The sequence below is a fragment of the Sciurus vulgaris genome (genome assembly GCF_902686455.1).
Source record: "Sciurus vulgaris genome assembly, chromosome: X".
In the NCBI taxonomy this organism is placed as follows: domain Eukaryota; kingdom Metazoa; phylum Chordata; class Mammalia; order Rodentia; family Sciuridae; genus Sciurus; species Sciurus vulgaris.
The window spans coordinates 2,956,230-2,978,040 of NC_136471.1; the positions used below are offsets into that span (position 1 = coordinate 2,956,230).

General features: G+C 35.3%; 1 protein-coding gene across 4 annotated transcripts in view; it reads left to right on the top strand.

Annotated features, from left to right (window-relative positions):
* The first annotated feature begins 19,257 nt into the window (after positions 1-19,257).
* The window catches only part of GABRA3 (gamma-aminobutyric acid type A receptor subunit alpha3), a 273,077-nt gene continuing 270,523 nt past the window's right edge, over positions 19,258-21,811 (top strand). For 2 of the 4 annotated variants that reach the window (XM_079124687.1, XM_079124686.1), the window contains exon 1: positions 19,783-19,917. The gene's annotated coding sequence lies outside the window, so the exon portion shown is untranslated. Of the gene's footprint in view, positions 19,338-19,751; positions 19,918-21,811 lie in introns of those variants that run through there. The other 2 variants (XM_079124688.1, XM_079124689.1) reach the window with 2 other exon arrangements.

The following is a 21,811-nucleotide window of genomic DNA, read 5'->3' on the forward strand; positions in this document are numbered from 1 at the left end:
CACTATATATGTCTTACTTGGTAATAAAGAATAAATGCAGTCTAAGATTCTTAGAAAAGGACTCAGAAATGTTCACCAGTGAAGGTTCACCAGGTTTGGCTAGGCAATGCTGTGGTAACATATTTTCTCCTAACCTGATCTTAATGTATAAGCAAAACTAAGAGTCATCTCCCCCTTCCAGTACCTTTCCCTAGCTGGTTCGCATGGTGATCTCTGCTCTAGTCCCTCAGAGACAGGGTTAAAGGCATCTTATGGATGAATCATTTAATACATTGGCCTCCACGGTTCACATAGTAGAAGAAAGGACTGGGAAATCAGAGTAACTTTATATTGCCTCAGTCAAGAATTGACACATGGCCCTTCCACACACATTGAATTAGCCAGAACTAATCACCTGATGCTGGTCAACACTGAGGGGATTGGAAAATATAAGGAAGCAAAGTAAATAATATTTAGTGAGCTTTCCACTTTCTGCCACAAACAACATAAAGCATCTGGTAAGTTGGATGGATGGTGGTGAATTCTTGCTTTAGAAGAGGAGAGAGATGACTTAAGGTTGATAGGGAATGGCAAATACAAAGAATTGACAGATTTTATTCTGGATCACCTTGAATCTTATATCAGTACAACAGCAGAACCTCTTTTTGTCCTTCTTATCAACTAAATTGGTTCAGTGAAAACTCAGAATCCTAGAAGTTTTGATCTGAAAAATATCCTATTAGTTACCTAATTTCTGTTTGATATATTAATTCCCTGTGAAATAAAACTTGTTAAACAATTGTAAAAATGGAAATAATAATAGCAAGTACCAGTTAGTGTTGTTTGTGAGAATTTAATAAGATTATGTATGTAAAATATTTTGAATGATAGCCTGGTGCATGGTAAACATTATATAAGTCGTACTTATTACTCGAATTGTTTTTCTAACTTGTGTTTGGTTGAACAATGTGCTTCTAAAATGTCCATGTCCTAATCCCATCTGAATATTTTACCTTCCACATCAAAAGGGATTTTGCCAATGTGATTAAGTTAAGGACCATGAAATGGTTAGATTATCTTTACTTATCTGAGGGGGATGTAATCACAAGGGATCCTCATAAAAAGGAGGCAAGAAAGCCATAGTTAGAAAAGGAGACATTACAGTGGAATCTGAGGACAGAAAGAGAGAGACAAGAGAGAGAGGTGTGTTTTTTGGGGTGGGAAGAGAAAGAGAGAGAGAGAGAGAGAGAGAGAGAGAGAGAGAGAGAGAGAGAGAGAGAGAGAGAGAGAGAGAGAGAGAGAGAGAAACTTGAAAACTTAAAGATTCCATGATGAAGGAAGGGGCCATGAGACCACAAAAGGCAAAGAACAAGTTATTCTCTTATGACCTCTAAGAAAAGTACAACTACTAACCAATTTTAAGCTTCTGATTTCTAGAACTGTAAAAGAATTAATTTGTATTGCTTTAAGGTGTTAGGTTTGTGGCTATTTTTTTATAGTAGCAATAGAAGAAAACTAATACATTTCTGAATTGTATATTTCCTCAAAATTGCTTTAGAAAACAAGGTAAACAAATGACCTCTTCTTTTTGTTCTTTTTTATTGTTGTTTATTAGAATGCTTTATTTTAATTCTTGGGATGAGGGTAATATAGATATAAACTTAATTTGTTCATGCATTGTTTCAATGAGTATTTATTGGGGACTTTTTGTATGCCAAGAACTGTTTTATTTGGTGGGGAAAATAGTATCAAAATCATGCAAATTGTTTTCCCACATGAGGATTATATTCTGGTGGGAGGGAGTTGGAAATAGAGTTGATCAGATGATAAATGCTGTGGAGAAGAATATAGCACAGTAGATACCTGAAAGGAAGGATTAAGGCATACACTCACAAAGTGTTTTCCAAGTAGAGGTGGGAACATTCTTGATGTGCTTAGGAGTAGCAAGGAGTGAAGTTAAATGATGTAGAAATACAGCAATGGGAGTTAAAGTTAAAAGGCATAATAATGTATGCTATTATGAAGGTTTGATTTTGACTGAGTCACATGACAAGGTATTGGAGAATTTTAAACTAATGTGTGACATCATATTACCTATGTTTTAAAAGACTGATTCTGGTTGTATGGTGAAGAAAAGACAATGGGGGTTCAAAGATGGAAGCAGCAATCTATGAGGCTATTGTAATAGAACAGACTGAAGATGACAGAAGTAGTAGTGGAATTGAATGTGATCAGATGTGGTTAGATTCTGAATTTAATTTGAAAATGGAACCAGCAGGATTTGTAGATGGATTGGATGTAGGTTGTGAGAAAAAAGAGTGAAGTTAAGACAATTCTCAAGTTCTTTGTGGCATGTATAATGAGAAGGCTGCAACTTCCATTTAATTAGACTACAAAAAGTGTAGGAAGGAGAGATTTAGAGGTGGAAATCTAGATTTTTTGTTTTGAATATGTTAAATCTGAGGTGCCCATGATGGATGAGATCTGATCTAGAAATGTAAATTCTGGCGTCATAAGTAAATAAAACATAATTAAAATGAAGAGCCTAGAGGTGATCACTCAGTGGAGGCAGAGAGATGAGAAGTGATCAGGAAAGATGGCGGAGTAAGCTGGTCAAGGAATGCAGAATGTTCATGACAGTTTGAGGACCCTGAAGCAGGCCCATGGCTTGGTCAAATAGGGAAAAATACACTATCCTGGAAACTAAAAAAATCTTTTGAGAAGTGAATGATTGCTTCTGTCAAATGTTCCTGAAGTGTCACATAAATTGTCTACAGGATTTAGATTTGGTAAAAGATTTGGTAAAGGTGGAGTTAAGTGGAAGGTTATATAAAATCATCTGTAAATAGGATTCAAAATAGAGCAGTAGAGGAGAAACAAAATAAATTGTGAGCTGAGAAATACAATGACAGAACTGAAAAACTCAACTGAGAGCTTTAATAGCAGACTCTATCGTATGATTCAGCAATCTGACTTTTGCATATAGACCCAAATGAAATTATTAGCACTCTCATGTTTATTGCAGTGTTCTTCAAAATAGCTAATACATGAAAGAAATTTAAGTATCCATTGACAGATGAATGGTAAAGAAAGTGTGTATGATACATGTGACATAAAATATATGTCCATGAAGTTTCAGAAACTCATGAAAATTGTGGGTAAACAATAGCCACATAAATATATTACCAGTACTCTAATAACACATCTTCTGCTCCTTTTCAGGTAGTAATCCCCATTCAGTTGTAGCCACTATCCCAATTTTCAAATAGAATTATTCATTTTAAAATTTTTAAAAATGCTTTTATTAGTGTGTTATGGTTGTCCTTTGAATTTTACACAAATGAAATTATGAACTATGTTCCTTATTGTATGTATGCTAATATACTCAATATTATTAGTGTGATCACTCATGTTTTGAGTTGTACATTGGTGTTTCTCAAACTTTAGCATGCATCAGAATTACCAAATAGCATGTTAAAGAACACATTGCTTTAATATTTTGATTCTGTGGATCAATAGAGCCTAGGGTTTACATTTCTAAAACTTTTCCAGAGGCCACAATTTGGGATCATTTTTGTAGATCATTCACCCTCATTGACTTAAAGAAGGGATAAAAAAAAGTTTTCCTGAAAGAGCAAATAACAAACATCTTAATCTTTGTAGACCAAGAATAAAACCTGATATTATGGCAGTAATTGTGTACCCATTAAAAATGTAACCATTTAAAGGTATAACAAACATTCTTTTTTTAACTTTATTTTATCTGTTTATTTATTTATATGTGGTGCTGAAGATGGAACCCAGTGCCTCACACATGCTACCCAAGCACTCTACCACTGAACTACAACCCTAGCCCCACAACAAACATTCTTAACTTAGGGCTGTAAATAAAACAGGAAATTGACAAGGTATGTCCCATGGGCTATAGTTTATTAAGTGCAAATATTTAATACTTTATTAGGTTACTATATTACAGTTTGTTCATCCTTTAAACTATTTATGGGGATTTGAGTAGTATTCACATTTTGGCTCTTACATATAACAATTCTATAAGAATTCTTAAATGTGTCTTTTGGTGAACATACACATGCATTTCTGTTGGGTATATACCCCAGAGTAGAATTTCTTTTTCTTTTTTATATTTGGACAGAATGCCTTTATTTATTTATTTATTTATTTATTTATTTATTTATTTATTTTTATGTGGTGCTGATGATTGAACCCAGTGCCTCACATGTGCTAGGCAAGAGCTCTACCACTGAGTCACAAGCCCAGCCCTCCCAGAGTAGAATTTCTGTGTAAGAAGGGTGTGCATCTCTTCAACTTAAGAAGAAATTGTTAGTTTCTCAAACCAATTGCATTAATTTACGCTCTCACTAGCACAACGTGAGAATTAATGTTGCTCCACATCAATGGTGTTCTGGAACTGGCCCACACTGACTTTCAGGAGCCAATCACATCTCTTTCCAACTCTGCACTTGGTGATTCCCAGATGGCTACTTGAAATTGCTTGTGGTGGTAATATTTACATTACAGAGACTGAATAAAGTCTACAAATCCTTTTTTTAAAATTCATTTTAAAAGAGAACTGGTTGTTAAACATTTACTAGCATAATACTTGAACACATTTTTTGCCAACATTTGGTATTAAATATTTTCTGTGTACAATTTAGTCATCTGAGAAGGGGTGTATTGGTATCTCTTTGTGGTTTTAATTTGCTTCTTGCATTTCTTATAAGAATGAAGTTGCACAATTTTTGAAATATTTATTGGATATTTGAATATACCATTTTTGCAAAGTTCTGTTCATTTGCCTATTTTTATAGGTAGATTTTCTTTTATTATTATTTTGTAGGAGTTGTTTATATTTTTGTGAGTTCTTTGCCAAATCTACATTACAAATGTCATCTCTTGTCCTGTGGATTGCTTTTTGATTTTTTTATACCAGGAATTGAACCCAGGGCACTTAATCCCTGAGCCACATTCCCAGCCCTTTTTTTTTTTTTTTTTTTTTTTTTTTTTTTGAGACAGATCTCACTAGCTTGCTTAGGGTTTCTGCAAGTTGCTGAGGCTGGCTTTGAACTTGTGATCATCCTGCCTCAGCCTCTCTAGCCACTGGAGTTACAGGAGTGTGCCACCATACCTGGCTTAACTGGTATTTTTAATGAACAATCAATTTCTTAATTTTAATGTGGTCTAAGTCACTTTTTTTTCTTTCATGGTTAGTACTTTTTTGTCCTAAGAAAAATTTTCCTATATTAAAGTATCAAAGTCATAAAGGGATTATCCTTAGTGATAAATTTTTCTACAAAACATTTTTTTTAAATTTTAACATAAAGTTTCACAACTCACAAACTATATGGTGTAAGTCTGGGATATAATTGTAGCTTTTTCTATGTAAATATTCCTTTATTTGAAAGATAATGCTTTCACTCCTGAGCTGCAAATTAATTTTTGAACAAAAAATTCAAGTCATTATGTTTGAATTCTTTATTTTATTTCATTGTATTCATAACCATTGCAGTTAATATATCTTTGTACCAAAAGCAGTTTTCACTTACTGTAACTTGGTGTATGTTAGTGTAAGTCCTCCAGATACATTCTTTTATCTTGAGATTGTCTTTGGCTCTTTTAATTCCTTGCATTTCCATATAAATTTTAGAAACAGTTTGATTTCTGCAAAAATCTCTGCTAGTGCCTTGATTGGAATTTGAAGTAGATTTACAATCTCCACAAATTCTTTAAAACATCCATAGAGGACTATAACTTCTTTCTAGTCAATTGATCCCTTTATAATTATGAAGTAGCCCTCCATCTCTAGTAAGATTTCTTGGATTTTCTGATATTAATATGATTTTGAAATCTATATTTTTAGGTTAATTTCTTTTTTAGTTCTTTTGCATTTAACTTTTTTTGTATCTGAACATTGAAAATGTGTCTTTGTAACTAGTGTATATTTAGGTTTTTAAGTTTATTCTAAAAAGATTAGTCTTTTATTTGGGAATAGTTAATTTATTTCTATTTGATTTAATTACAGATGTAATTTCTATCTAAAGTAATTCATTTTATATCCCTTTTCACTTCCATTATTGCCTTTTTAAAGATTAGTCAATATTTTTACATTTATATTTACCCGTGCATTTTTTCTCTTTGGTGTTCATGCCCTTCTGCATTTTTGTGCTTCCATATGGGATCATTTTTCCTTTGCCTAAAGAATTTTCTGTTCTTTTCTTTTAATGTTGATCAGCTGGTGAGAAATTCTTTCTGTCTTTGTTCATCTGAAAATCCTTTTATTTCACCCACATGTTGGAGAATGTTTTTCTTGGGCAAAGAATTCTATGTTGGTAGTTCTCTTTGTTTCTTTTTATTTTAGCCTTTTAAAAAAATGTCATAACATTGCCTTCTGGTTTATGTTGTTTCGTTTGAGAAGTCTGCCTTCAGTTGTACAGTTGTTACTTTGACTGCAGAAACTTTTCTTCCTTTGGTTATTTGAAACATTTTATTTGTATCTTTGAGATTTTTTTTTAGCAGTTTGACTATGATGTGTTTATGCATGTTTTTCTTTTTGCTTATCCTGTTAGTGGTTCAATGAGTTTCTTAATTACATGAGTTTGTGGCTTTCATCAGTTTTGTGAACTTTTTGGATTTTATCTCTTTTAGTTTTGCTCTGCCTGATTCCATTTTTCTCCCATTATAGCCATGTTAGAATTTTGACCATGTCTTACATATTTCTTATGTTCTATTCTATCTTTGCTCCGATTATTTTTGTTCATGTTTCAGTTTCAGGGTTTTCTATTGTTCTGGCATTATATAATCCTTCTCTTTTACAAGCAATATCTGATTAAACTCATTCATTCTTAGTTTTTTCATTGTAGGATAGCCAATTGATCCTTCTGTCATGAGTTCCAATTCTATATTACAGTGCCTGATGCTTCTCTTTTATTTTACACTTCCTCTGTTTCTTTTAAGAATATCAATCATAGTTAATTCAAATTAATTTTTCATTATTTCAATATCAGACCATCTATTGTTTGCAGCTCTTTTATATCTTTTCCTTTGATTTTTATATTTTCTTACCTCTTTGAATATCTAGTAATTGTTTATTGCATGTCATGCATCATGTATAAGAGAGTTATAGAGGTGCCAGAGAATACCTTTGAGAAAGTGCTTCCTTTTCCCCATTTAGGCACATAATGTAAGGGGATACTCTAATTCAGTCAGAAATTGATCTGAGTGAGTATTGGATTGCAGTTTTGTGAAATTCACTCTATCAGTTTCCTTCTCTGAAAGACAGTGGAAGATCCAAATTTGCTATTCATGGTTTGCAGTTTCCCAAAGCTTCAAATTCTAGCATGTGTGCTTTCAAAGAAATAGAAGGTTGACAGAGATTTCACTTTAACTTTTAGAAATATTTTACATAGTTCTCTATACTCTTGTGCAGGGGCAGAAGTTGGTAAATGTCCAGTGGAGAAAATCTGCTGAGCATTTGAGTCTCATCAATTTTTTAATTTTTCATACCAGCCCTATCAAACTGCTAAAAGCGTTGGTAGTTTTTCTTTTTCCCAGCAGAGGCTCTTTGACTGAGTAAGCCTGATTCTCAACCTGTTCTCAGAGTTGGCACATTTTCTAGAGGAGAAAAAGGAGTTTGGTATTGCCAACTCACCTTGGAAAAGTTTTCTTCTCTTTGGAATTTTAATTTATCTAATCTTTGTTTCCACCACTATCTGGCACATTAAATGTTACACTTTTTGTAGATTATCCAGTTTCTCTAGTTGCAGAAGATTGTTGCCTCTCAGTATTTTATTCAGAAGCATATCTGAATGGATATTTTTGATGCTATTATAACTTGGACTTAAATATTTTTTGTTCATTTATGGAACTAAAAATTGATTTTTGTATATTGTTTTGTATCTGGATAATTGCTATTTACAGTGTCTTTGTAATAGAGAACCTTTTCTATTTTTATATCCACTAATTTTAAAATATTTTTCAGTATACTCAATAATGCAATCCATGAATAATAATGAACATATATATATATATATATATATATATATATAATCCTATGCTTCTGTTTTTTTTTTCTTTTTCTAGTTTTCATTCACTGAACTAAGACCTCCACCATAATGCTGAATAGTAGTGGCAATAACAGCTGCTTTGTCATATACTCACTCTCAAACAGAAGTATTCTAATGTATTACAGGTAGGTGTAATATTATCAGTAAGTGCTTTTGTAGATATATTGTATCATATTATGGCAGTTCCCTTCTGTTCCTTGTTTGCTACTTTTTAAAATCATTGATATTAATTGTATCAACGGGTTTTGTTTTGCCTGTGACTCTTTCCATAATCAAAATATTGTTCTCTAAAATATTAAAATGGTGAATTACATTTAGAATATATTAATCAGAATTGCCTTTCTGGGATACACACAACTAGATCATGATTAATTAGGTTGTTTATATGTTGTTGAATATGGTTTATAAATATTTTTAAGGATGTGTTTATTCATGACCATGAATCAGAATGGTCTCAACATTGAACTAGGGGCTGGGGTTGTGGCTCAGTGATAGAGTGCTTGCCTAGCATGTGTGAGGCACTGGGTTCACTTATCAGTGCCACATATAAATAAATGAATAAAAATCCATCAACATACCTAAAGTGCTATACAAATTCAATGCAATTCCAATTAAAATCCCAATGATGTACCTTACAGAAATAGAGCAAACAATTATGAAATTCATCTGGAAGAATAAGAAACCCAGAATAGCTAAAGCAATCCTTAGCAGGAAGAGTGAAACAGGGGGTATCACAATACCAGATCTTCAACTCTACTACAAAGCAATAGTAACAAAAACGGCATGGTATTGGTACCAAAATAGACAGGTAGATCAATGGTACAGAATAGAGGACACGGACACAAACCCAAATAAATACAATTTTCTCATACTAGACAAAGGTGCCAAAAATATGCAATGGAGAAAAGATAGCCTCTTCAACAAATGGTGCTGGGAGAATTGGAAATCCATATGCAACAGAATGAAACTAAACCCATATCTCTCACCATGCATGAAACTAAACTGAAAATGGATTAAGGACCTCGGAATCAGACCAGAGACCCTGCAGATTATAGAAGAAAAAGTAGGTCCAGATCTTCAACATGTCGGCTTAGGACCAGACTTCCTTAACAGGACTCCCATAGCACAAGAAATAAAAGCAAGAATAAATAACTGGGATAGATTCAAACTAAAAAGCTTTCTCTCAGCAAAGGAAACTATCAGCAATGCGAAGAAAGAGCCTACAGAGTGGGAGAATATCTTTGCCAACCATACTTCAGATAGAGCACTAATCTCCAGAATCTATAAAGAACTCAAAAAACTCTACTCCAAGAATTCAAATAATCCAGCGGACAAATGGGCTAAGGAAATGAATAGACACTTCACAGAAGAAGATCTACAAGCAATCAACAAACATATGGAAAAATGTTCAACATCTCTAGTAATAAGAGAAATGCAAATCAAAACCACCCTAAGATTCCATCTCACCCCAATTAGAATGGCGATTATCAAGAATACGAGCAACAACAGGTGTTGGCGAGGATGTGGGGAGAAAGGTACACTCATACATTGCTGGTGGGGCTGCAAATTCGTGCAGCCACTCTGGAAAGCAGTGTGGAGATTCCTTAGAAAACTTGGAATGGACCATCCATTTGACCCAGCTATCCCACTCCTTGGCCTATACTCAAAGGACTTAAAATCAGCATACTACAGAGATACAGCCACATCAATGTTCATAGCTGCTCAATTCACAATAGCCAGACTGTGGAACCAACCTAGATGCCCTTCAATTGATGAGTGGATAAAGAAATTGTGGTATATATATATACAATGGAATATTACTCAGCCATAAAGAATGATAAAATTATGGCATTTGCAGGCAAATGGATGAAATTGGAGAATATCATGCTAAGTGAGATAAGCCAATCTCAAAAAGCCAAAGGACGAATGATATCGATAATAAGTGGATGATGACACATATTGGGGGGAGGGAAGGGTTAGTGTTAGGGTTAGTGTTAGGGTTAGGGAGGGGGGCAAGTATGGAGGAAGGAAGCACTGTATAGAGGGAAAAGAGGGGTGGGAGGGGTGGGAAGGGAAAAAATAACAGAATGAATCAAACAACATTACTCTATGTAAATTTATGATTACACAAAAGGTATGCCTTTACGCCATGTACAAACAGAGAAACAACATGTATCCCACTTGTTTACAATAAAATAAAAAAAATAAATAAATAAATAGACTTTAGTTATAGTATTAACTCTAAAAAAAATCCATCAACAAGTAAAAAAATTTTTTTTTAAATTGAACTAGCCTTATAAAATGATTTGGTAGGGTTATATCTTTCTTTATCCTATAGTCATTTTGGCCTACATTTTCTCCATGAGAAGAGCTTAGTTATGGGTTTCTTTAGGGGTTTGGGGGATATTTAGGTGATCCTTTTGTTTTGATTTTTCACATCACGCTTTATTGAGATAGATTATTCAAATAATGAAAAGTCATGAATCTTTAATAAAATTTCAACAAATGAATACATTCATATGAATGTCATCAAGATAAAGAAAATTCCATGATCCCAGAAAGTCCCCTTATGCCCTTTCTAGTAACTCTTCACCACTTATGGGACCGTTGTGCTCATTTCCCCTATATGGATCAGCTTTGCTTGTTCCTACCCTTCATATAAATGAAATCATAGAGTATGTATTCCTTTTTGTCTCAATTCTTTTACCTTGCATCATGTTTTGGAGATCCATATACATTTGTTTATCTGCCAGTAGTTTGTTCATTTTGGCACTGAATAGAACCTGTACAACCATATCATATTTGGTTTATTCAATCAATTGCTATGGGCTTTATCTTTCCTCCTGAATTTTAGTGATTATGGGTAAAATGGATGTGACTTTCTCACACAAGTCCTTTTGTGAACATACAATTTCCTTTCTTTGGTTAATATAGCCACAAGTAGGATTACTGTAGATGTAACGATATATTAAGTTTTGTGAGAAGCTTCCAAAGATTTTCAAGCTGGTTTACTATTTTAAACTTCAACCTTTCATGTATGAGAGTTCCAGTTGCTACACATCTTTGACAATACATTGTTCAGGCAATCAGTGAATATAATTTCAGTTTATCCACTCTAGTGAGTGTGTAGTGAAATTTTATTATACTTTTAATTAGACTTTCTATGAGAAGCTTTAAATCAAGACAAAAGTGACATTTTAGTAATATTAAGACTTATAACCTCATTTTATAAACCATTTTTGTCAATAATTCTATGTAGGTTTCCATGTAAAGGTGTTGTGCATCATTTGTTAGATATATTCATAGACCATTGACTCTTTGATGCTATTGTTATTAGTCCTGTTTTTAAAGAAAATGTTTTTCACTTGTTACTAATAAAATACAATTGATTTTTGTATGTATATTTGTGTGCTATATTACTTTCTAGGACTAATAACATTTGTAGATTTGTGTTATCATGAATATGCAATTATTGATTTAATGTAGAGCTATATGTATAATTGTAGATTTTTAGAAGAGTTTGGCCTCTCTCTTTATTTTTTTACCAAAATTATATTTTTAGCTTTAAGTATTTTCCATATATTTATTTTCCTTATTAATTCCTTTTTCATTTTTACTGACAAATAAAAATTACATATATTTGGAGGACATAATGAATGAGATGTTTTGAGACATATACACATTGTAGAAAGATTAAATTAAGCCAAATAACATATATAGCACTTCACCTACTTATAATTTTATGTAGTAAGAACATTTAAAATACACCCTTTTAAAAATTTTAGATGTATAATGCATTATTTTTAACTATGGTTACCATGCTTGCTATGCAAAACAAATTCCATTAGTACAGTCACATATACACACATTTTATTTATCTGTTCATCCATCAGTGGACATTCAGTTTGATTTCACATATTTGTTATTGTGAACAATGATCAAATGAAAGGATGTGCAGGTATATTTTGGTATGCTAGTATCATGTCCTTTGGATGAATGCCAGGAAGTGGGAATGCGGGGTCTTATAGTACTCCCATTTTTAATTTTTGAGGTATTTTAATATTGCCTTCCATAATGACTCTACCAATTTACATTCCCATCAACAGAGTAGACACTTGCCTATAGTTATATCTTGTCATTTTGATAATGGCCATCCTAACTTGTGTGATGTGATAGCTCATTTCAATTTTGCCTGCATTTCCCCGATGAGTAGTGGTGTTGAGCCATTCTGTCTTTACTTCATTTATTGTTTCATTTGCTGTGAAGAAACTGTTTTTTTATTTTGATGTAGTTCCATCTGTCTATTTTTGTTTTTGTTGCCATATCCATGAAATTATTGCCATAGACCAATATCAAAAAAGATTCCCCCTGTTTTCTTCTAGGAGTCTTAGAGCTTCAGGTGTTGTGAATATTGAATTTTTGGATGTTCTTGTACATAGGATTGTATCATTGGTTTCCTTTTAGAATAATTTTTTGAAATTATACAGAAATGAAACTAATTTATGTCTGTTGATTTTTATCCTGGGTATGTACTGAATTTGTTTGTTGGTTCTAAAAGTTTTATATTGGTAGAATCTTTAAGATTTTTCTGTCTATAAAATTACACTAAGTGTTATGTATAAAATACCACAGTGAATTCCATCTTTATGTATCATCAATTAAAAATAAAAATATAAATAAAAGGAAGATCAGTAGAGGAAGGGAAGAGAAATAGGGGGAGAAATGTTGGAGGGAAAGAGGAGGCAACAGGGACTGAAAGACAGAAAATTAAATTCTATACATGCATGACTATGACAAAATGAATCCAACTATTATGCACTAATAAAAGCATTTAAAATATAAAATCATGTTATATGCAAACAGAGGCAATTTTTCCTCTTTATTTCAGATTTGTATATATGTTATTTCTTTTTCTTGCTAATTGCTCTAGCTAGAACTTCCAGTCCTTCGATGAACAAAAGTGACAGGAGCTGGGCATGGTGGCAATGCCAGTGGCTTGGGAGGCTGAGGCAGGGGAATAACAGGTTCAAATCCAGCCTCAGCAACTTAGTGAGTCTGCAAGCAACCTAGTAAGACTCTATCTCTAAATAAAACAATGAAGTGGGCTGGGGGTGTAGTCAGTGGTTAAGAACCCTTGGGTTCAATCCCTAGTTTAAAGAAAAGTGACAGGTGTTGTCATCCTCATATTGTTCCTAATCTTGGAGGAAAAGCTTTCATTATTTTCCCATTGATTATGATGTGGGATGTGGGATTTTCCCATATAGCCTTAGTTATTTTGAAGTGTGTTCCTTTTACACTTAGTTTGTTGAGAGTTTTTATATCATGAAAATGTATTGAATTTTCACAGACTTTTTTTGCATCAGTCAAGATGATCATGTGATTTTTTATCTTTCATTCTGCTAATGTGGCATATTACATTTATTGATTTGCATGTGTCAAACCATACTTTTAACACAGGGATAAATCCTACTTGGTAAAGATGTATGATCTTTTTAATGTGTTGTTGAATTCAATTTCTAATATTTTGTTGAAGGTATTTATATTTATGCTAACCAGGGATATTGGTTTATAAATTTTTTTCATTGTATTTGTCTGGCTTTGATGTCAGCATAAAACTATCCTTTTAATATCAGTTTAGAATTATTCCCTGCAGCTCAATTTTTTTGGAACAGTTTAAGAATTGTTATCAATTCATCTTTAAATGTTTGGTAGAATTCACAATTGAAGCCATAGAGTCCTGGGCTTTCCTTTGTTGGGAGATTTTGATCACTAATTCATTCTCCTTACTTACTGATCTTTTCATGTTTTCTGTTTCTTCATGATTCAGTCTTGGTAGGTGGTATTTTTCCAGGAATTTATCCATTTCTTCTTCATTATTCTATTCATTGGCATAGCATTCTTCAGAGTAATATTTTATAATCTTTTGTATTTCTGTGGTATATAATTTATAGTCCCATCTTTCCTTTCTGATTTTGTTTGACTCTTCTCTTTTTTCTTAGCTATTCCAGCTATTTTGTCAATTTTGCTTATATTTAATAAAAATGACTTTAAATTTATTTTAGTTGTCAATGGGCCTTTATTTAACTAATTAATTAATTAATTATTATTTTTTAAATGTCTTTATTAGTGTGTTGAGTTATACATTACAGTGGGGTTCATTTTATTCTTCTTTATTGCCAAGTAGAACTCCATTGTGCATACATACCACATTTTTTATCATTCATCTGTTGATGAAAACCTAAACTGGTTCCATAACATGATGATTGTGAACTGTATTACTACATATATTGTAATGCATTTTTTTGAATAAATACCAGGAAGTAGTATAGCTGGGTCATTTGGAACTGAAGATTGAACCCAGTGCCTCACACATGCAAGACAAGTGCTCTACCACTGAGCCACAACCCCAGCCCCCAAAATGAGTTTTTGTCATAAAGATTTTCTGCTCTTTTTTTTATTCTCTATTTTATTTATTTCTGCTCTAACTTATATTTTTTCCCAAACTAGATCTCTTTGTTGATCTTTGTTCTTTTTGGCATCACTGCTATAAGCTTTCCTCTTAGTGCTGCTTTTGCTGCATCCCATTAGTTTTCATATGTTGTGCTTTCATTTTCATTAGTTTTAACATATTTTTGATCTTATTTATGGTTTATTTTCTTCTTTTTTCTCCTTCTCCTTTTATTCCTTCTCCTCCTCCCATTTCCCTCTTGTCTCCTTTTCCATTTTTCATGGTTGTGCAGAGGATCAAACCTGGGGACTTGAACCAGTCCTCCATTTTTTTTCCTTTATTTTAACCATTGGTTGTCTATCAGTGTTAAAAATCCCCATATATTTGCATATTTTTCAATTTCCAATTTGCTTTTCATTTATAATTGTGTTACTGACTTATTTCATTATAACCAGAAATTATACTTGGTATGATTTCACTTCCTTAAATTTTTAAGACCTATTTTATAATGTAGTGTGATTTATCCTGGAGAATGACATGTGTTCGCATGAAAAATCTTTTCCTATCTCTTCAATTTCAGCTATGTGTGTCCTTAAAGTCAAAGTTACTTTCTTTTAGAAAGCATATAGTTGGGTTTCATTTTTTTATTTATTAATCTACTTCAAGGCCATTGGGAATTTAATCTATGTTTCTACCTTTAAAGAAGTTACTTAGAAAAAGGACTCCCTATTGTCATTTTGTTAAATTTCCTCTCAATCTTATAAGCTTTTTTTCCACTTTTTTCCTCTCTTCCTTTCTTGCATTATATTTTGTTGATTTTTAATAGTTTATCCTTTGATTCCTTTCTCTTTTACTTATGTGTATCTTCAATAAGTATTTTCTTTGAGGGTACCATGAGGCTTATAATTATACCATCTTATAACATAATAACATCTTATACTTATACCAGCATATTTTATGCTGGTAACAATTTAACTTCAACTGCATACAAAAACTCACACTTTCAATCCTCCCTCATTCCACACACTCTTTGTCATTGGTGTCACAATTTATATTGTGCATCAATTAACAATTTTTGTGGCTACAATTATTATGAATATTATATTTTCATTTTTAACTAAAAGTAAATATGATTTATATTCCATTATTAGTCTTATGATATTCTGTATTTATCCATATATTCAACTTTACCAGTGAATTTTATATGCATTTTTGTGGCTTTTTATCATACTTTATTTAAACTTGAGTTCCCTTTAGCAATTTCTCATAAGACAGGTCTAATAGCGATGAACTGTCTGTTTTTGTTTGTTGGTGAAAGCATTTATCTCCCCTTCAACTTTTTTCCTAATTTTTATTGTAATAAAATACACATGTCATAAATTTCACATCTTAACCATTTTTAATTATACAGTTCAGTGGCATTACATATGCTTACAGTATTGTGCAACCATCACCACCATCCATCTCCAAACCTCATTTTATTTTGTAAAATGAAATTCTATATACAGTAAACAACAATTCCCCATTCCTTCCTGCCCCCAGCCACTGGCAACCACCTCAGGAGAGTGCACTGAAAGGCCTGAACTTAGGGAGAAATTATGGGTCAAGGTGATAGTTCTCTGTGCTGAGATGGAACTACATAAGGGAGGGGCTAACAGAGTTAAAGCAAAATTGTCCTTCTTACCCATGGCAATGCAATGGTTCTTGTGTGTGTGTGTGTGTGTGTGTGTGTGCATATATTGTCAACTTCTGCTAATGCCAGCAGCTGCTTGATCCCAGAGTTGGTCTCTATTGAGTGTGTTTTCTCTTGAGGGTGGGTAATGTTATCCTGTTTCTTTGTTATTGTAGTAATTTTGGAGTTATACTGAACATTGTGAATGATATATTATAGGTTCTTTTTATTTATTTGTATTGCTTTTTGTTTGTTTCAGTAGATAAGTGGCTGAAATGAAACTCCAAACTCTCCCTTGTGGAGAGTTTAAACTGTTTGTAGTTTATCTCCACATGCATATCTCATGATTTTACCAGAATGACTGGCAGTTTATACACAGAATTTAGGGCTCACACTCTGTAGTTTTTTTCTCTAATCTTGGATTTCTCACATCAGTTTTCAAGTGTAGTGGTAATCCTGAACTTTATCTTTTGATTCTTGAAACCACTTGCATTGTGTGGAAGCTGGCAGGCACTGGACTGTTAGAGCCTAATGTACACATCTCATCTCAACTCTGTGTTCATGGATTTGTCCATGGTGGGTACATTACACCATGGAAATTGGCAAATGGTATGAAACAAGCTTGTACCCCCGACCTTATAATTCAGTTGTTAAATATTTAACAGGTACTACACTGATTTTAGTTTCTCTAGAGTTGTATTTACTTCTTTGTTTCAGAGGCTGATAATCAGACAGAAATTTCCAGAAAGAAGGAAACTCAGTATTGTTCCCCCTTTTCACATATCAACTCTCTTCCAATTTCTGCCTCCTTATGGTTATTTTTCAGTGTATTCAGATTGCTGTATTATGGATTTTGTCCAGAAACATAATTGTCATCTCTATCCTGGTTGGTCTGATTGAAACTTCTTCACTATTACTCAAGGTGGTCCTAGTGAAGGTTTTCTTCCTTTGCAATGAAATGAGAAAAATTATGAAAATGTGTTAATGTTTACACAGGTAAAATTGTATGATTTAAAGAAGAGTGTTTGTTCTGAGCCTGAGGGTATCTTTATCCAAATAACTTGTGCCAAAATATCTTTTTAAAAAATACTAGTGCTCTTGTTGGCTTGTTTGTTTAGTATCTTTATTTGACAAACACAAAGGTTGGCAGCAATAGTGGATTAAATAGTGTTTGCCCCAAATCCATGCCCATTCATAACTTTATGATGTGACCTCATTTAGATGGTACAGTCTTTGAAGAATAATACTTTAAAGATATCAAGATGAAATCATCCTGGATTTAGGGTCCCTTTATAAGAGAAAAGAGGAAACTCACAGAGGAGAAGACAGTTTGAAGACTGAGGCAGAGATTGGAATGATGCTTTTGTAAGACAAAGCATACCAGGAACCACCAGAAGTTGAGAGAGGCAAGGAAGGATCCTCTCCTAGAGCCTTGGGAGGGAGTGTGGTTCTTCCAGAACCTTAATTTTAGACCCTGGCCTCTGGAACTGTGTCAGAATAAATTTCTGTTGCTTTAAGGTACCAAACTTATGGTAATTTGTTGCAACAATCATAGGAATTTAGTACAACAACCTTATGCTAATTGAAAACATTTCTTTTCACTAGTTTACTAATCAGTTAAATCCAATGGATATTTATGCAAACATATATGCTCATAAAAAGTGAATCTATGCAGAAAGGAATATTCATAAGTATGGGTCCATATTCACATTTGTTTTATGCCCAAACATCTTATATGTTAGTAGACAAACATACTGTAGTGATGACCAGCATTCTGGGGGTTGGTCCTGATTTTGCTGCTGACTCAGCATGATCTAGTGTGAATTTTATTTTTTCGTCAGTCCAATTTCTCTTTTTGTACAATAACATGGTTATCTTTATGGGCCCTTTCAGCTCAGTAACTCTAAGCTTATGGTTCTCCTTGTCTTTACACACTAATATATAGAGACATGCTTTTGAAGAAGTATGTACTTAATACCACATGTACCTCACTTAGGCAGGAGAAGGGAGTATTAGGAATTTAGGGGGGGAAACCAGAATGATATTTTAAGAAATTAGCACACTGTTGGCAAAAGTTTAAATGCCTACCATGTCTCAATTTCTGTGTGTTAACTGAGGCCAATATACTTAAAATACAAGATGCAAGTTCATTTATGTCTCTGATTAAATGGCTTGGAAATCTGAGGGAACAATTAAGAAAAATTTTATCATAATCATTATATATAGGTAGAGGCTGAATTGTTTCATAAGAGAATGTATCAAATTCCCTATATACATATGCCCATATTCACATTGCCCCTGAAACTCTAAAAATACAATGTTAACTCACTGCAATTTGGGGTTCCATTTAAAAAGCCTTGGAAATGTGGTAGTCTATGGTTCAATTTCTCTATGGTTCAATTTCTCCTTCATTTGAAAGTTTCCTGTCTTTAGGTTCCAAATTGCTGGATAAGAAATTACTTTTTTTACAATCATATACTTACATCACCTTAATTAGCCACCAAGGATAATAAGTGCTAGATTGAAGAATTGACCCATCCAAGGCAACACAGTAATTTTCAGAGGCAAGACTCAAACCTAAGTACCTTTATTGTAGCCTTAGCCTGAGTCTCTTTCCACCTTATGTTGTATTTTTAAAGTAGTATGCCCAGGTTGTTTGTTCTTTTGCCCGAACGGAAATATGATTCTTTCATGTCTCTAGTCAGTCAACCTCCTCCTCCGTCTCTTCTTCCCCCTTGCGCAAACTCATGTGAAGCCTCACGCACTTACATATATCTATGTTACCTTCAGAATATTCTGAAAGGGTATCCGGTGGTTCTTCTGTTTGTGTGTCTTGTGTAGCAGGAAGCTCTAGCTGACAGTTTTGAATTGGGTCCACACTCCTACTTGTAGGGGGTGGGGTGGAAGTTAGGTCATTAGGGGATCAATGTGGCTGAACTCTTTCTTCTTCGTGGAGTGTGAATGATATCCCCTTTGATGTACAATTTTTTAGCTCATTATTATCCTCAGAGATAGAATCTGAGCAGACAGGATTGTCAAACCTTTATTTGGAGCCTGGGTTAGAAGGCACGCCCATAGGGATGTAAGGGAGACAGAAAGAAAGGGAGGAAGCTCACTCTTCTGTCTTGGAGCAGCAAGTAAGCATCACACATCAGCTACGGTAATCCATACTTCCTTTATCCTCCTATTCGCTCGTACCCTTTTGCTCTTTCTCTTCTCCTTGTTTCCCTGCTCCTCCCCTTCTCTCTGAGCTCCCCTCTATTTCTCTGCTGGAAACCTTAAAGAATAAAATACTACTTTATTCTTTCGTACAATCACAGACCTAAAGGCTTGCAGTGTTGCGTTCAGAGCCAAGCACAGCCGCGTGCTCAGCTCCAGCAGTGGTGAACCCTAAGCCAGCAAAGGGGGAAGGGAGAGGGGAGGGGAGGAGAGGAGGGAGGGACTGACAGAGTGGGGGGAGAGGGAGAGGAAAAGGCAGAGGGAGGGAGAGAGAGAGAAAGAGACAGAGAGAGAGAGGGAGGGAGGGAGGGAGAGAGAGAGGGAGAGGGAGGGCGGGAGAGAGGGAGAGCGTGAGCGCGCGCAAGCTAGCGAGCAAACCAGAGAGACAGACCGAGAGAGAACCAGGAGAGAGACCCAGAGAAAGAGAAGGCGGCGAGCTCTGTCGGGGCTCAACCTCCAACTTGTTTCAGTTCATTCATCCTTCTTTCCTCTCTGCTTCGGAAAAGTGACTGTGGCGCTCGGTAAGAGACATAGATGTTCTTCCTTCCCCCTCCCCCAAGCTCAGGTCTCCTTTAGCGATAGCATCTCCCCCGTACTGAGAGTCTCCTTGGGTTGGTCGGGGAGGCGAGACATGCTCTGCAGCTGTGATGCTATCCTGGGTTCCCCAGTGGCGCTGGTGGAAGCCCAGAGACGGCATCTGGGCAGGGAGGAACTGGGGTAAAATCTGCTTTGGGGAAGGGGGGGGTTGAGATGTGGTGGTGTATGCGCGATTTGCTTCATTGTCAGTGAATTGTTTTGTTCTTCTTTGGAAGCAGGTCAGCATTGACCTTGCAAATTGCTTGGGGGACCCTGGCAGCTGCTGCAGAAAGCCACAGAGTGGCCCCTAGCTAGAGCAGACAGCACTGTCATGACCCCCCAGACAGCCCTAGGCACCGAGGATGGGGTAATGGCTGGAGCTTCCTCCCTCCTTTAACTCTTTCTCTGCAGCTGCGTCTGGCTGCTGGAAATGAGAAAGAAGGAGGAGACCATGTAGCCCCTTTCTCCATTACCTCCCCCATATGCGAGTGAGTAGAAAGTTGTAAATAACTGCTTCCTTTGAGGCAGGTAGAGACCTTCCCCATTCCTTTACCAGGCTCACTGTGGGGTTGGGCCTGAGTTCCTCCACAAACTTGGGAGGTTTCTCTTGCTTCTGTGAGGGAAGACCCACTGCCTGGGTAGTTGAGCTAACAGCTTACACCAGGCATTCAAATTTCTCTTCCCTTCCCACTGGTGGGCATCATCTTGGGTCCAGCTGTGTCCTTGGGAAGGAGGAAACACCTGATGGTTTGACTAGAGCTGTCTTCCCAGTTTGCTGCTCCTCTGACTGTAGCTGCGGGTGGCACAGGCAGGAGGACTGGGGGAGGGATGGCTGTTGGATGTGGAGACAAGGGGGGTGAGGAGCCAGGATTCCCAATGTGAATAGTATGGATTATTGAGGGTCAGCAGGTTCGGGTTGTCTGTAGCTGTGGAAGGGCTCACTGAAGCTGTCATAACCCCTTTGAATTGGTTGGGGAATTGCTTGATAGGGGCTTCTTGAGTTAGTGGCACTGCCATGCCCATGATAGTAATTATAGCATCAATAATACTAACTGCCAATATTCTTGAGTTTTTAATGTGTTTTGGATCTTAGACTGAGGGTTTAATGTTATTTTCTCATTGAATTCATACATCAACCCTATGGAAGCAGGCACTATTATTATCTGTGGTTTACTGATGAGGAAGCTGAGGCACAGAGAGGTTAAGTGACTTGTTCAAAATCCCAGGGCAGTAAGTGTCCCAATCAAGACTTTAATCACAAATAACTTGGTCCCAGAACTGATGGTCTTATCCATCAAGTCCTACTGCTTGTTGGGGAGGAATTTGCATCTTTATCTGTTAGGCAATTGTAGGCACAATAGGAATCATGTCCTTTTGCAAGATTTTTTGAAGAGCAATGGCCTGGCCTTTGTGGAGAGGAGCAGGAACTTGGAGCGGGGCAGGTGGCTGGCTTATGTTTGGCTAAAAGTCACCTGGGCTTCCTGGAGGGGCTGCCTGAAAGGCTTCCCCAGGTCTGCTTACTTTCCTTTGCAAATGATGCCTGGAAAGACTTCACTTTCCACATCTATCTCACATCCAGCTTCTAATTGTGCCATTTAGGAACAGATTCTGCTTTTATTTCCTGAGAGCTTGGAGTCATCCTGTACTGAAAATTTTAGAACACTAAAACCTTGGAACTGGAAGGATCCCTCAAAGTCATTAAGCTTGACTTCTCCTTTCAGTTCTTAAATTTGTCTTAAGTATCCAATTTGTTGACCGTTTTCTATTTGAATTCCCTGCAGTGGCAGAGAGCTCATTAGGTGGCTCTTTGTATCTTTGAGCAACTCTGGTTGTCAGAAA